Here is a 17,634-nt window from a genome sequence, read left to right as displayed (position 1 = left end):
GTGCCGAAGTGTGTGAACAGGAGTGGACGCCATTATCCCTCCAACCCATATGTAACCAAATAACAGGTGTGAGTAATTGCCCGGTCTTTTTCCTCACCAACTTTATCCTTAGGAGTGAATTTCATTATCTCCAAAGCACGACTTCATGTGGGGAATCAGCGTGTAACCAACTGTGACTGCTGTGTGCTTGGCACCCCCATGAAGGCCCATCAGATAACTCCAAATACAGTTTCTTTCTTGGCCCGATAAGACCACAAGCACACAGCTATGAAATAAACGGCTGGCCATGGGGCGACTGGGAGCTTGGCTTAGGGGGACTGCAGAGGAGATGCTGCAGGTAACGATTGAGATCAGGACAGGACGAGGGAGAAATTGCTGATGATTTAAGATAATGCTGCACTGATGGGAGCAGAGACGCCCATACTCATTACTCTCTCAGCTGATACTGGGTGGGAGGAGACCGTATAGGACCGTACACTGTTTCAACGTGACGGGTAGAACGGAGCCAGCGAGGTGGGTTTCCTGAGGTTTATAGTGTAAATGCTGGGTTTTCTCCCTGACTTATAGCAGATAATTGAGTTTTACTGATGGCCTACCAGATCCTGGTTTCCAACTAAAATTAGAAACGGAACATGGCACAAGTGTGTGTGGCGTATTTTCATAAGACATTATTTTCAGCCTGTGAGTCTATTAGTCAAGTGGGTACAACAAATGGAGTGTAAATATATTCATGGGCATGCATGTGTGCATGTGTATCTCCAGCCAGTTATGGGTATCTTTTTCATTTAATAAACTTGCATAGAGAAAAAGGGCAAGCAGAAAGACAGAATTTGTTCTATGCTCATGCTTTATAGCTATACTGTATTCATAATTGTGTATCACTGACCCATAGGAGTGTCCACAATAAATAAAAGGGGGAAAAACTCATTTCAATTTAATGACAATAAAGATGCCATGTGATGCAGCCCTCAAGTAAAAACATAATAACATATTGTTCTTAAACATTGAATATATTTGAGTGAGCTCATATTGCTTATTTCCCTAAACATTTTTAAATATATTTTTCAAGGTAAAAGGTATATATTTTACAAGGATGATGAATGCATTCATAAATATAATTATATTTGTGAGTTTTAACATTTTACAACTTGAGCTTTGTGATAAAAAGGTCTGATATTGTCTTATGGCTCGTTTCCACTGATTGGTACGGTACAGTACGGTTCGAGTCGGTATCGGTAAACCATGATCCGGCTAGCGTTTCCACCGCCAACATTTACATTTATTCATTTAGCTGACGCTTTTATCCAAAGCGACTTACAATTGCTATATTTCAGAGGTCGCACGACTCTGGAGCAACTAGGGGCTAAGTGTCTTGCTCAGAGACACATTGGTGTCTCACAGTGGATTCGAACCAGGGTCTCTCACACCAATCTTGTCTTATGTGTCTTATCCACTGTGTCTTATCCACTGCGTCATCACCAACCCCAACACCCAACACCCAACACCCAACACCCTTCTCCGCTACTTGATTGACGTCATTTTTGCGCGAAGAAGGAAGTGACATAGTAAAAAAGAATGGATGGCATACAACAGCACTTGTTCTTGCTTCTCGGCATATTTGTCAAAAGAAGACAAGCGGCGACATTAGGAGTTTCTCAATACCATGTACGCAAATTTCAGACTTGCCAAGTCCGACTTAAGAGAAGGACTCCCGAGGACGTAAGTCTGGTAATTCTCCAAATGGAACAGTGCGTTCTTGAAAGTGTCACTTAGCTTGCTCTGCTACTCGGTTATCTCTGTATGAACATTTTAGGCAACAATAAAACGAAATATGTTATAAACACCACTCTGCCTCTTTTCGTTTTCATTTAAATTCATTTTAAACATTATAGGCACACAAAAGTGGTTCAGGCAATGCTTAGGCCCATTGATTATTATTCACTGTATGTATAACGTTAGCCTATTTATAACTAAAACAAAATATAAAACCCTGCATCTTTTCATTTAAATTTTATTAAACATATTCCAGGCAAAATGTGCATTTGTACAAACGTTGCACTAAACAACATTGCAGTGATAATCTTGTAATAAAATAAAAAATGACAAAACTCAACCCTATCTCTTATTGTTAAATTTCAGTTTTATCAATAATAGCCATTATAAAAGTATTAGTAAAAGGTACAAGAAGCTATACAATAAGAAATAAAGCAAACAATTCAGTCAAATATACAAATCAGCGCTAGTCTAACGTTACAACGGTAAAGTTAAATAGTGCGTTGTCGCAGTGTGTGTATGTGCATTGTCGCAGTAGCATACAATGGCAGAGGGAGGCGAGACGCGAGTGTGAGTAATTAAAAATTCTCCAACTACTTTAAAAGCCTATATCTGGGCACATTTCTGCTTTTATGAACAACCTGGTAAACACGACCTGGAGAAGACACGCGCTGTGTGCGCTCATGTCACGCACAAATAGAACCCCACCACAATAATTTTCTCTGATTTAAGTATCCACACCCGATGGTCAAATTACAATTATTCTGTGTTGTTGAGATTCCAGTCATCCAGCCTTGAGCATTCGGGACACGGAATTCATCCAGAATTAAGCATTCTTTATCCCCAGAAGACTCTAGCCCACCCTCCAATGCTACGTTCGACATCTGATCCTCCGCCAGAGCCCCAAATGAGACACTGGGTCACCTATGAGAAGGACCAGCAATCTCAGCTGGAAACTCTACAGCTTGCATTGCGCTAGATTAGTGGGGTGGCCGCGGAGGCTGATTCAGCAGTGTAGCCCCCACAGATATCCTCTGTCACCCTGTGTATTCACCGAAGTAGCCCGATCTAGATTGGGATACAGCAGAGGGGGACGGGACTTCCGTATTTTCCTGCTTCGCATGGCGTGGTTCACGATGCAAATCTCGCTCGCCAATGTCCATTGGTTTGTTTTGTTTACACTTGAAGGTGATTGGCCTGTCAGGCGAGATCCCAACTCGTCATCTCACTTCTAACGTCAAACTCGACTGACTGATAGGGAAATCGATGTTTTTCATGTTGGCAAAATCACATGACAGACACAGTTTCAAATGTAAATAAGCAGTGATGAAGCTTTGTTAATATAGTAGTTCCCTTTCGTCCTGGGAACTCCGACGTGTCGTCGGGGGAGTTCCCTGACGAATTGGGATCACGCTAGGGAGACCAATTGCCTTCGAGTGAATTAAAACGAGCCAATGAAAATTGGCATGCAAGATTTGCATTCCGCGACCCGCCTACCAGCGCGGGTATAAAAGGCGGAAGTAAACATTGCGCAATGCTTTTAGCTTCGGAGCCGACCGATTGTGTCCTCTCTGAGTGAGTGAGCTTTAAGATTGTATTTTTCTTACTGCTACGAGTCTGCTGTTTCGGGAGGGGATCTCTCTGTGTTGGTGAGATGGCGTTCCAGCGACCGCGCGGTTCCTGTCTGCCGGCTGCGTCTATATGCTGTTAATTCAAAAGCTGTTTTCACAGCTGGTAAACGGTTGAGTGCGCACAGCGGGCTTGCAGTTTCCCCGCTGTGTTGCCGCGTTGGGTCCCTGTGTGCTTCAGCACGATAGAGAGAGTACTTTCTTCCTGAAAGAGCAACACGAGTGAAGATCGCGTCCTTTTCAGGATGACGTTTCACTCGTGTGTTTCTGGATGCGATCGTTCCCTGTCCTTATTTGACGGCCACGTTCATTGTTTCACATGCCTAATCCGTGTGTGAGACTACGTTCGTGGGTGGTTCATGTTCTCTCAGGGGTGCATGACCACGTCGGCACGTTGTTCGTCTCCCCTTTCTCGTAAAGGCTTGAGCCACTCAGCGTGCCGTGTGCCGTCGAGCGCCGGCTGACAGCGCGGGTTGTCACGGCAGCCCAGCGCGCGTCATTCGGCGCTCAAGATGCGTGGTCAAGATCAAGACTCGCGTGCCTCTATGAGGTGAGTCCCTTTGCTTATTTCCCGATCTAGTTTCTCTTCTGGTGCACCAGAGGAGGGCTACTTTGGCGAATAACATTGGTGATCTGAGGGTTTTAGTGAGCACGAACCACTCACTCCTCTAGCGCATCGCAAACATGCTGAGACTGTGTTCGTGGGTGGTTTATGCTTTCTTATGAGAGCATGACCACGTCGGCACGTTGTTCGCCTTGCCTGAAGGCTTGAGCGCCCAGCGTGCCGTGTGTCATCGAAGCGATGGCCACGTTCACTATCTTGCATGCCTGGTTGACGGCCACGATCACTGTTTCACATGCCTAATCAGTGTGTTGAGACTGCGTTCGTGGGTGGTTCATGTTCTCTCAGGAGTGCATGACCACGTCGGCGTGCTGCTCGTCTCCCCTTTCTCGTAAAGGCTTGAGCCGCTCAGCGTGCCGTGTGCCGTCGAGGCTTTCGGATGGGATTCTGGTCCTTCTCATGAGGGACCAAGCATTTCATTCGGGGCCCCAGGGAGGACAGATGTCGATCGCTACATCGGAGAGAGGGCTGTTATACTCTGAAAATGATGCTGAGTTCCTACTATAATGTCGTGTTCTCATGCTGAAGATTCAGACTTAACAACCACACTTTCCTGGGCTGTTCTAAAGCGTCTGGATGTGTGTGAAGAATTTTGGCAGTATGGAAGCGTTTTGGTGCCAATATGGCAAGCCAGACATGCCTAAATCTGCAGAAGTTATTCCTCTCTCACTACCACTGCACGTGCGTAGTTCTAACTCGGGGTTGAGCTGTGCTTAGTGACTGACCGTGATTAGTCACAGCGCTGGCCCTCGGTTAGACGATGTCCACACTGGTGGTCCAGAAGCACCTCAAAACCAGCCCGCTCGGAGTTTGTTTTTCCCAAGGGAAGGGAAGCAACCCTGAGAGGAGCGACCCAGAGTATGTGACGATCTGCTCTTTGGGAGTGCGTGTCATCACCACTCCTTCCCCCGGGGGAGGGCCGGGTGGAGAATTTAGTTTCTGTTCCGCTGCTGGTTATCCAGTAATCAGCGGTACCCAAAGTTTGAGCAGTCCACTTCCTCTGAGTCGTTCACGGGCCCCAGCGCTCAGATGGCAGTGAGGGCTACGGCCTTGTCACTCTCGTCTCTCGCTGGGTGAGGGGAAACCAGGACTCGATGCCCCCGGGCCTCGTCCCTCGTTCCCCTCACGGTCGAGACTGGCAGTATAATAAGACCAGTTTCCTCCGTCCCAGAGGGTGAGAATGGCAGTGCGTGCCGCCTTCGAGCTGCACCACTCCCGTTCCCCTCTCCCCAGCTTGCAGATAGCAGTGACGCAGCCTCGGCTGCGTCGCTCCGGTCTGCAGCTGGGCCCGGAGGCGCAGAGACCAGCATACGAGGAGTCAGGGCCTCGTTCCTCGTCTCTCCCCCTCCCCTCGCCACCGGGCAGTCCGCAGCAGAACGCCCACGAGCCTTCCCTGCCGTCTGCCCCTCGGTGGAAGCAGGTTGGTGTCAGGCGCACCCAGACCCCCGCTCTCGGTCGCTACAACGCCACCAGAGCCGGGTCCCTGTCTTCCACCTCGCTGCCCCGCCGCGCGTACGCCGGTGGTTCGGGTGGGTTCATTGCGACGCTATCTGGAAGCCTGGCTAGAGCGCTTCCGGGTCTGTCCCGATGGCTCATCCGCACCATCCGGTTCGGCTATGCAATTCAGTTTGCACGCCGGCCTCCCAAGTTCAGGGGCGTCCACTTTACCCGTGTGCGGTCGGTGGACGCCCCTGTCTTGCGGAAAGAGATCGATGTCCTGCTGGCGAAGGACGCGATCGAGCCGGTCCCTCCTGCCGAGATGAGGTCCGGGTTTTACAGCCCCTACTTCATTGTACCCAAGAAAGGCGGTGGGTTACGGCCAATCCTGGACCTGCGGGTCTTGAATCGGGCCCTGCACAAACTCCCGTTCAAGATGCTCACGCAGAAGCGCATTTTCGAATGCATCCGTCCCCAGGATTGGTTTGCAGCGATCGACCTGAAGGACGCGTACTTTCACGTCTCGATTCTCCTTCGACACAGACCGTTTCTTCGGTTTGCTTTCGAGGGTCGGGCGTATCAGTACAAAGTCCTACCCTTCGGGCTGGCCCTGTCACCCCGCGTCTTCACGAAAGTCGCGGAGGCGGCCTTTGTTCCCATGAGAGAACAAGGCGTTCGCATCCTCAACTACCTCGGCGACTGGCTCATTTTAGCTCACTCGCGAGATGTGTTGTGCGATCACAGGGACATGGTGCTTCGGCACCTCAGCCGGTTGGGGCTTCAGGTCAACTGGGATAAGAGCAAACTCTGCCCCGTGCAGAGGATCTCTTATCTCGGTATGGAGCTGGACTCGGTCGCCCGGACTGCGCGCCTCACGGAGGAACGCGTCCAGTCAGTGCTCACCTGCCTCAGGTCTTTTCGAGGCAGGACAGCGGTTCCACTGAAACAATTTCAGAGGCTCCTGGGGCATATGGCAGCCGCAGCCGCAGTAACGCCGCTCGGCCTGTTACATATGAGACCGCTTCAGCGCTGGCTTCACGATCGAGTCCCGAGGTGGGCGTGGCACAGCGGCACGTTCCGGGTCAAAGTGACCCCGCACTGTCGCCAAACCTTCTCCCCGTGGTCGGATCCTGCGTTTCTACGGGCCGGAGTGCCCTTAGTCCAGGTTTCCAGGCATGCTGTGGTTTTCACAGATGCCTCTGTGAAGATGGGGGGCCACGTACAACGGGCATGCAGTTTCAGGTCTGTGGACGGGGCCTCAACTGCATTGGCATATCAACTGCCTAGAGTTGCAAGCAGTACGCTTAGCCTTGCGTCGCCTCAAAGGGGTTCTCAGACACAAGCACGTACTGGTCCGTACGGACAGCACTGCGACCGTTGCGTACATCAACCATCAAGGTGGTCTACGCTCCTGTCGTATGTCGCGACTCGCCTCCCACCTCCTCCTATGGAGTCAGAAGCATCTGAGGTCGCTTCGTGCCATTCACATTCCAGGGGAGCTCAACCGTGTGGCAGACGAGCTCTCACGGCTGCCTCCCCTGCCAGGAGAATGGCGACTCCATCCCCAGTCGGTCCAGCTGATTTGGAGTGTCTGAGGAGTCGCACAGGTAGACCTGTTTGCCTCTCCGGACACGACCCATTGCCAGTGGTTTTATTCCCTGTCCGAGGGGACCCTCGGCACGGACGCCCTGGCTCACAGCTGGCCCCGGGACCTGCGCAAGTATGCGTTTCCCCCAGTGAGCCTTCTTGCACAGACACTGTGCAAGGTCAGGGAGGACGAGCAGCAGGTCCTTCTTGTGGCGCCGTATTGGCCCACCAGGACTTGGTTCACCGAATTCATGCTCCTCGCGACAGCCCCCCCTTGGCCGATTCCTCTGAGGAAGGACCTTCTTTCTCAGAGACGGGGCACTCTATGGCACCCGCGTCCAGACCTCTGGAAACTCCATGTCTGGTCCCTGGACGGGACGCGGAGGTTCTAGGTGGTCTGCCACAGGCAGTGGTAGACACCATCACTTCCGCTAGAGCCCCCTCTACAAGGCGCCTCTATGCGTTGAAGTGGAACCTGTTCGTCGATTGGTGGTTCTCCCGTCAGGAGGACCCCCGAACTTGCCCGATCGGAGTCGTGCTTTCCTTCCTGCAAGATGGGTTGGAGCGAAGGCTGTCTCCCTCCACCCTCAAAGTGTATGTCGCCGCAATAGCCGCGCATCACGATGCACTGGAAGGTAAGTCCTTGGGGAAGCACGACCTGGTCATCAGATTCCTTAAGGGTGCCAGGAGGTTAAATCCACCTCGTGTTTTGCACTCGGTACCCTCTTGGGACCTTGCTCTGGTACTTAGAGCTCTTCAAAGTCCCCTTTGCACCTTTGCTGACGGTAGAGCTTAATGTCCTCTCCATTAAGACAGCGCTCCTGTTGGCATTGGCCTCTTTCAAGAGGGTCGGGGATCTGCAGGCTTTTTCGGTCGACGAATCGTGCCTAGAGTTCGGGCCAGGCCTTTCTCACGTTGTGTTGAGACCCCGGCTCGGATATGTGCCCAAGGTTCCTACCACTCCCTTCGTGGACCAGGTAGTGAACCTGCAAGCGCTGCCCCAGGAGGAGGCAGACCCAGCCCTAGCTTTTCTCTGTCCTGTCCGCGCCCTGCGGGTTTATATTGACAGAACGCAAAGCTTCAGAACCTCAGATCAGCTCTTTGTCTGTTACGGAGGCCGGCAGAAGGGGAAGGCCGTCTCCAAGCAGAGGTTAGCCCACTGGTTAGTGGATGCTATCACCCGAGCATATGAGTCTCTGGGTGAGCCTTGTCCTCCCAGGTTGCGCGCTCACTCCTCTAGAGGTGCTGCCGCTTCCTGGGCTTTGGCTCAAGGCGCCTCGCTGACAGACATCTGTAGAGCTGCGGGCTGGGCGACACCGAACACGTTCGCTAGGTTCTATAGCCTTCGTGTGGAACCTGTTTCCTCCCGAGTTCTGGCTACGGCCAGTGGGTCGAGGGAATAAGTTGTGTCGGCTTGCTACGCCACTCCGCCTCGAACAGCGGATACGTGCTTTCTTGCTCCGTATGGCGCCCTACGTTGGTGAGCCTTGTGAGTTCCTCCTTCGCCCCTCCGGTGCTGGGCGTGGCGGACCGCCCGGCGCCAGGTCTGCTACCTCTAGTGAGGAGTTGTTAGTAGACTGGGTGCTCCAGTGATCTCTACTGTGAACCATCATGCCACGTGCAGTTTAGCCGTGTCTTCCCCTTGACGGACTCGTTCGTCATCCCTGTTGAGTGCGCTCCCATTTCCCTTGGATTGGGACCACCTCAGGGACTGCCATATGTTTCACTACCCCATTGGGCTAGTACATATGTGTATTCCTGGTCAGTCAGGCTGGGCCTTCCGCAGCTTTCCCCCTCTCTTGGGGAACGCTTTCCCAGTGTTATCCAATGTCCACTGTGCGGGTCTTGCGGAACAGCAGTGTGGTTCCCGTGCTAGCTCCCGCAACTTATTTCAAGAAACTGCTGCAGGGTAGCTTAGCCGGGCGCTGGAAGGGGCCAGCACCATGGCGCTTTATTAGGGATCCCAATTCGTCAGGGAACTCCCCCGACGACACGTCGGAGTTCCCAGGACGAAAGGGAACGTCTCGGTTACGTATGTAACCCTCGTTCCCTGAGTACAGGGAACGGAGACGAGTCGTCCCTTCGCCATGTCGCTGTACCTTCGCGGAGGACTGGACACTGTTCGGCTCCTCAGCGAAAAGCATTGCGCAATGTTTACTTCCGCCTTTTATACCCGCGCTGGTAGGCGGGTCGCGGAATGCAAATCTTGCATGCCAATTTTCATTGGCTCGTTTTAATTCACTCAAAGGCAATTGGTCTCCCTAGCGTGATCCCAATTCGTCAGGGAACTCCCCCGACGACACGTCTCCGTTCCCTGTACTCAGGGAACGAGGGTTACATACGTAACCGAGACGTTTTTCCTTAAGAAATAAGGTTAAAAGATTATGCCATACTATTTTTTTCCTTTGAGAGTTTTTTTTAGTCCCTCCTAAAACAAATCAAAATTATTTTTATTTTACAAATGAAAGACACGATCATCATAGAAGAGTTATATTTAAGTCAATGTATGTGTAAATTAAAATTGTTTTATCATTTAGATTTTTAATAAGCATGCACGTACAAATGTAAAAATTAACCCCATAGTGTATATGTAGAGCTAGATCAATGTTAATGATTTGCCAAAGGCCATCTATTCAAACATCACCCTTTCTGCTCTAGACCAAAGCCACAAGTAGGAATAATCAAATCCATCAAAGTCCTTGGGGGGCACCTTCTCATGACAGCCTCGAAATGATGGCGCCTTCGAGATCTCAGCACTCACAGGTGTGCCTCAGCAAAGACATGGGGGTGAGTATGATGGAAAGGCAGCAAAAATGATTTTACTTGCTTCTCTCAGAGGTGAGTTTTTTGCAAGGCACCTCCAAGTTCCAGTTTAGGCAAAGTAGAGGCAGCTTTGTGAATGTGTGTGTCGGCAAGCTGAAAGGCCTGATGTATGACAGGCCATCTGGATTCCATGATGTACACTACGCCTGAAAGGGTGATAAGGAATGGCGCGGACCTCCACTGCCTCAGACAGCTCTCCCAGACGCCATTTTTCAAAGAAACACCACTGTCCGCTGTGATTTATGCCTTATTATTAAGCTGTCGCTCATCGCTAGTGCAGAACTCATTAGGGACCTATATTTTTATACAAGCATTCCGCCATTAAATTAAATCTGTGTACAGGGAAGATGGTTTCTATGGCAGAGAACCACAGTGGACTGTAGACTAATTTAACATTCACATGTAAATGAATTTAATATTTTCACGGTTTCAATTTGCCCGCTCCTGTGAAGCTTGCAATAGTTAAAGATGGAGTAAACATCCAAAACGGAATTTAATCTGTAGGTGAGGAGCAGTGTTGAGCAAATGTGTGTGAAGCCAATGTTTGCATTAAAACTCAGAAGTGAGTGCCAAAATTAACCATCCAGGATAAATTGGGGACTTTCCAAGCAATTCGATAAACCAATTGAAATTTGATGACCTGGATTAGATGCTCCACCTGTGAGGTTAGGAATATAATCAACTGGAAATGTTACTCCTCATGTTGATGTATCAAATAATGTGTAAGGGAAGTTCCATCAGCCGGGTGAGACAAAAGAATGATTCATATTTCAGACAACATGGCTTTTCATGAATATGGCAAGAAAAAGTTAAGTAAAGTTAATGAATGTCAAGTTTCGGTGAAAAAAATAGCTATATTTATTTATTATAACTTTATATTATATTATATTATATTACTGATATTTATATCAGTCCTCATTCATTTTCATTTAGTTTATTTATTTATTTTTTTCAGACCAGTCATGCAGGTTTGGAATGACATAGTTGTAAATAATGCCCATTTTTATTTTTAGGGTTAAACTATTCCTTTAAATATAGCTTTTACATGTATTTTATTTTCTTGTGAAGTACATTCTAGAAAATTGTACAAGCTACTCTAAGTAAATTCAAAATCAATTAACCTTATCGACATTATACTGATTAAATAACTTTAACAGAGTTGGCATTTGAACAACGACAAATATGTGATTTGAAGTGAACATGAAATGTTAAGATTTAGTTTTAGACAGTTTAACGTTGCAACAGAACTTTCCTTCATACTGAACTGTTTCTAAACATTATCCACAAATACACAGCATTAGCAGAATCAGATAAAGAACTTCTAAAATTCCATGGTCCTAATCTAAACAGTATTCCATTTACACCAAAATACTTCCTTCCTTATTTAGAGCAATGTTGTTTATTTGAGAATGTCACATGTCTTTATCCTTTATCAGTTAGCGTCAGATGGCCGAACTGTCCAATTAGCAGTACTATTGAGTTTGACATGGAAAATTTCCCTTTGCTTAAGGTTAAAACAACACCAGCTAATGGAACTTACATTAGAAACATATGCTGCCGAGAGTTTCTAATCCCCACTATGTCCAGCGGATTTAGTGGCGCTTGCGAGCAATTAACAATTTCAGAGATGCTAAGACAGTATATGTGCCACATTTACTCAATGGACAGTTTCACACTTTTGGGAGCTTTATTTTTTAGCCTGATGCTCGCCAGGCAAGAGTAAGAAATACTCATTTGGGTGGATTAGCATGTTTTTAGACTTAATCCACTCTCCCATGTGCAATGCTGTTTTATGGCAGCAATCGCATGTCAGGCGTGTATAAGGCCTGATGCTTTAGCGTGACGCTAACAGTGCAGGAGGATTAGGCTATCTGATAAGGTGCTGTGTAATTATACAAGAGACACTAGGTGATTATTTATAGGAAATAGGGAAATATCAACAGTCAGGACTTAGCTGAAATTGGAGTGAGGGGGAAACGGCTTAACAGCAGGTCTCAGAGGGGGTCAGAGAGGATTTTAATCCCTGCAGTGTATGAAAGCATAATTTTAAAAAGGTTTTTAATCAGAAGAAAAACAATACACCACTTTTCTGGTGTCTGATATTTCAGCCAACTATTATGACGTCACTGCCAGCGTTGAAATGTTTTGCGGTCGAAGAAAATGGAAATTTTCTCAAGGTCACGTTTCAGCAGCGCTGTGTGGTCTGCGCCTCAATGGCTTCATGTGGAAGGTGGAGCTCTTTTCTAAACATCTACAAAGCTGAATATAGAAAAGAAAATGAGACTATTTCAAAGCTTGTCTGAATGTGGGTCATATAACCTCAGTGGTGCTCTTTTAAATTGCTACAGGTGGACTCATAAATTCATTTCTTTCTCGCTGCTCTCTACCCTACAGTCCTAATGTGAAGATGTACATATCTTAATCTCCTCCCACTTTCACCCTGAGGATTTCAATTGTTCCTACTAGACCTTGGCAGGCTTATATTCTCTCTTAGTAGACTGTACATTCATTTTTTTCTTGTTTTCCTAAACACATTAAGGTCAGTGTGGAAATTATGCAATAACTTTCACATTGGTCAGCTATTTCTAAGGAAGGGCTTTTATATACATAAGTCTTGATGCTTAATCTATTATGTTTGTCTCACAAACCCCATACTGTCTTTTTTAGTTCAGCCACAGTCTCTCGTCTCATGGAGCTGGTGAGCAAACAATCAAACAAATCAAAACCAACCAAAACATCCCATATTTTGCATCTTAATTATGGTTGTGGTTAATATTGACACATAATCTGGTTAAATATTGCCCACATCCCTTTATCTAAACTTTCAGAGGCAAATGACAATATTCAAAGGTTAATTTCCACTCTTGGGTTTGCAACCTTTTAGACCCTTGACCTGAGCTTGCACTCCTTCGTCCTGTTGACCAGTCAGGCACTTGTTCTGATATATGCTCCTGACCTGGCTTCTGTCTGTAATAAGAAGGTCACTGCTATAAGAAGGTCTTTTTGGCAGCTTTAGCATCAAGGATACAATTTAGAGAGGTAAAATTGAGAGCATACAGTCAGTTAAAAGCAAGGAATATGAAGATCCAAAGTTCAGTACAGGTTTTCAGCCAAATTGACTTGCATAGAGAACTGTGTTTAGATGTAATGTAAGTGCTGAACTAGTAAAATCTGGCATTGTTTGGGGACTTTGCTCTTATTTGAAAAATTATATTTATGCTTTTCCCTTCTAAATCAATTTTTTTTATTCTTTGTACATGTCTGGTCCACATTGTACTACTACTGCCCACTTAGACAGACAGGAGCCTGACATACATGTAAAGTGTGCATTATGTGATGCTTCAGATTATAAATCTGAAATTGATAACAATAATAGACTAACAAGTCATGAGACAACAATTTCTGTTTAGGATTGTACAGACTGCATTAAATAAATTGATAACATTTTAAAATGCCCATAAATATTGTGGTCAGGGTATCCATCCATTCAAAAGTACAAGCTATTTCACTGACAGTGACTCTGAAATGTGGAATACACTTTTCAAGGATTTAATACACAGTTCAAGGATTTTTCGTTTAAATTTTGCTCACTGCCTCAAACAAAAACCTCTTTCAGAAAATCTATATCAGGAACCTCACAAACCGTATCATGTTTATGACTCCTCGAGGCTGTGTAGAAGACAGTTATAGTTTAATGCAATTTGTTGTGCAATATGTGTCAGATGGTCCATGAACAGACTGAGACTGTTGTAAATTTAACAATTCATTATGAAATGGGAGTTTTGATAGGTGTGAATGACTTAGTGGTTGGTATTAAAGGAATAGTTCACCCAAAAATAATTTACTCACCCTCAAATTCATTCCTAACCTGAATGACTTTATTCCTTCCGTAGAACAGAAAAGAAGACATTTTGGAAAATTATCCATAGTCAGAGTCAGTGGGGTTAAATGTTCTTCAACTCTCCTTAAAAATCCTTCACAAAAAATATATTTACAGATGACTGGCATACAGGGTTGGAATGAGGAAATTAGATATTTTTTTAGATTTAGTTGGACAATAACTGAGCTGTGTCCAAAAATTTGACTTTTTATAAATTAATAATTATATCACATGTTCACAATATTACCAGGATGTTTGATAAAGAATAAGAACGATAGCTTGATGCGATTGAATGTTTATAGTGTTAGTTAAAGGTCTAGTGGAATCCAAAACCCTAATCTTTAATCATGATTTAGAGTTTATATTAATCCCTTTATCCTATGATCATGAGCTTCCATTTAGAATCATTTTATAAAATTAATCTTTAAATGCCTTCTTAAATGCTAAATTGATTGTTTTGTTTATCTGCATTTTTAAGGACCATATGATATTTTGATATTTAAGACATGCATAACCTCTTTTCTTTCTTTCTTTTTTTCACTTCTCAGTTCAGTCTATGAAGCTCCCTTTCAAAAAGGCCAGATGGAAGTTGACTCTACAGGATCTGAGGTCACCAACACAGTCTGCCTCAGGGAAGCAATGATACCCAAGAATGTATATTGGTGTGCATGTACTGATGCTACAGCTTAACACAGATGGTAAGAAGTAATATTTAGTTTCGCAACACAATATTCCCAGAGAGAGATTTAATCTCATAGACCTTTTTTCTTATGGGTTGGGGTGTGCATGACATGTTCAACATGCCTGGTTTATTTCAGCACATGAAATAGGGTAGGGGGGATATGATATCTAAAATTAGTAAATATACACAAAATAGTGCGTATATGCTACAAATCCTTTTATTACAACAAATTCCAACAATTCCTAAAAACAGCGCTGTGTCAATTTTAAGCCATATTACCCATGATGCACTCCCAGCATCCATACCTCATTAACCACAGAGTCACTCACAACACACCACTCCATCAAGCCATCACCACAAGAGGTGTCACATAAAAGTGACCTAAACCCAGAATCTGACCTCAAACCCACTCGATCATAATCACGGCTGCTTAAAGCACATGTCCAAACCCTAAAATTAAACCCAAAAATGACTGATGGATGAAAAAATATGCTCCATCCACACATCACTTCATCACAATGAAACTGCACCCCTGCATCATCTGGAGATAAATGTACTGAGTCCTAGTTTCTGACCAGAAGTGTGAGCTTTGCCAGTGCCCTACTTCTATGGATCAGGCGGCACGTACCACAGTTCTGCTCGCCTCATCTTTAAGGTGCCTTGTTGCTTTTATCACCACGGACCGAAATAGCGTCACTTCTCACAGTGACGGATGCAAAAATACCCCCCCTTCCGTTTAATCTATTAGTATTAAAGCCTTTGTTCTGTAACTGGAATCGGTCTTCAGTGGTGACTTTGAAAGCAGTGGAATAGTGCATATTAAAGTGTGGCTATTGACCCCAGAGTTAGATGGGAGAGAGAATACGAGACAGACCTCTGTGAGGGCTTTGATAAATGTCCTACCATGCATGAGTCACAGGGAACATTATTTAAAATCAATGTGGCTTTTTCTCTCTGGCCCTAGAGTGGCCTGGCGCCTCTGAAAGCTCAGAGCCTGGTTTTAAGAGGACAGTGATGTCCTTTTGTGTGTGTGTCTGTTTACACAGGGGGTTAATGTAGCTCAATTACATGCGTGTTCTTTTTGTCATCGCACTAGACCCCTTTGCCCTCGATTTTAATAATCAATTGGATTACTGTAATTCTCTAAAGAAAGGTTAATCCATGTGTCAGGTTAACAATTACCACTCGCTGAGTTACTGTTAAGAACGAGGAATTGATATATCATGGGTTGACTGAAGCATGTGGACGGTGTTGGGGAGTAACTTACTAAAATTAACTATATCTGTCAGTAGCGTGACTGTAGCTCAGCTGTTTTCAAAACTGAGTAGCTTCTCCAGTAATGAGCTACTTTTTCCATCCATTAGCGGTGTAGTCTGACAAAACAATGCATTGCTGTGTTTTTGTCACTCGCTTTACAGCCAAGTGAACCGAGGTAATAATCAAATCTCTTAAATTTCCAATCTCTTTCGCTTTCATATGGAACATGGGGAAGTCTGATTCATTTTAGTGAATTGGTTCATTTGGACACTTCATGTAGATGAAACATTATTAACCTAGTCATTATAGATTTTGTCTTCAGTTTTTTTTTTTTTTTTTTTTTTTAGTAATACACAAAGTTATTAAATTATATTTTATTTTGTTTATAAAGCTTGTTCATAATACATTAATGTCAATAAGTTACATCAACAATTTGAAATGTTAAAATGCATTGAAATATGTGAAAATTAGCACAAACCTGTCATGGATAGTGAAGAGTCAGACAGGTGAGTTACAATGTAACAGTGATTTATTTGGAACAGATGCACGGAGGCCAGCAAATGTAGTTGATAAGTTATAATGCAACGAAGATAGGTCGGATGAAACTTAGCTGGTGAATAATCAGAACTGTCCTTTACAGATGGAGGTTGGAACAGGCTGGAAGGAAGTCTATGGAGAGAGTCTCTGGTGATGGCAGATGGAGAACAGGAACGGAATCGGAGAACAGGAACGGAATCGGAGAACGAACATCGAGGGTTAGTAGTTCAGGTAAGTGTAGATGGAAGAGTCTGTGTGTCTAGGTATAGACCAGACCAGATGAGGATGAGAAGGGGAAGTGAATGTTTTATAGGAAGCAGGTGATGAGGTGCAGGTGTGAATCAGTAATCAGGGGAGAGTGAACGAGTGGGCAGAGCGTACAGGTCTGGTGGGGCCGTGACAATACCAAGATTAATAATAATGATGTAAAATTGTTCATTGTTACTGTAGTTTATAATACTTACTACATTAAATAAATATTTGATTATTTGGTAGCACCGCAATACAAATTTTAATTTTGTTAATAAGTGCTAAATGTTGCTGTTTTGACTTGGTCGGTCAATTTTAGATCAATTGAAAATATATCCATTTAATATTTCCACCCTAATTGAGATCTCAACTTTTATATAGAACTATTTTTATCAGTATCTTGTAGTATACTGTAGATAACTTTTAATACGTTTGGTTTCAGTGAAGTTTAACTTTAAAGCTGTAGCGTGTCAAATCACAAGCTACATATAATTTTAAGCAACTTTCACAACACAGTCCAGTAGTAACATGTAAGTTCTCAAGTAAACACACACTAAGAAGTCAGAGGTTAGTGTTTGGTATCAGATGTGAATAAGTTTCCGTATGCCCGTATGTCTGTGGGAGGACTCTGGATACAGCAGCAATCTGTTGGGGCACGTTTAGCACAGTGGCCTCTTCTTCCTTTCCTTTTGCCCTGGTAAGTGGTTCCTCCCTCATGGGACTAAACTGTCCCAACCGTCTGCAAGTGCCTCTGGCATTTAGTCTCAGCACTCACACCAAATGGCTATCAGATTTTAGATGATCCATTTTAAAAAGTCAACAGCTGGCCACACAAGCTGGAGAACACACACACACACACACACACACACACACACACACACACACACACACACACACACACACACACACACTCTAGCTCTCTCTCTCTCTTTGTCTCTTTCTGTCTCACTCCTACTCTCCCTCTCTCAACTCATTCGGTAACACAATTAAACCATGGGAAATTGCAGATATCATCCTGATATTCCATTATATAGCAGCGGTAATCTTCCCTCTCATGGTGGTGTATTTTTATTCTGTAAATGGACAAATACAAGATTATGGCTTATGTGGAAGGTAGCAAGGCCACAAATGACCTTGAAACATCCCCTGGTCTGAATAT

At 45.1% G+C, this 17,634-nt stretch overlaps 1 long non-coding RNA gene across 1 annotated transcript; it reads left to right on the top strand.

Moving 5' to 3' along the window:
* The first annotated feature begins 9,771 nt into the window (after positions 1-9,771).
* On the top strand, positions 9,772-16,457 carry LOC143737920 (uncharacterized). Its single transcript, XR_013203790.1, has 3 exons — positions 9,772-9,834; positions 14,299-14,448; positions 16,330-16,457. It is a non-coding gene; the product is annotated as an uncharacterized LOC143737920 (long non-coding RNA).
* The last annotated feature ends 1,177 nt before the right edge of the window (positions 16,458-17,634 follow it).

Source organism: Siphateles boraxobius, unplaced genomic scaffold, assembly GCF_051911475.1.
Source record: "Siphateles boraxobius isolate OS27281-9 unplaced genomic scaffold, OSU_SipBor_1 1, whole genome shotgun sequence".
Classification (NCBI taxonomy): domain Eukaryota; kingdom Metazoa; phylum Chordata; class Actinopteri; order Cypriniformes; family Leuciscidae; genus Siphateles; species Siphateles boraxobius.
Note: the sequence above shows the minus strand (reverse complement) of the source record. Positions and strands in the feature narration are given on the sequence as shown.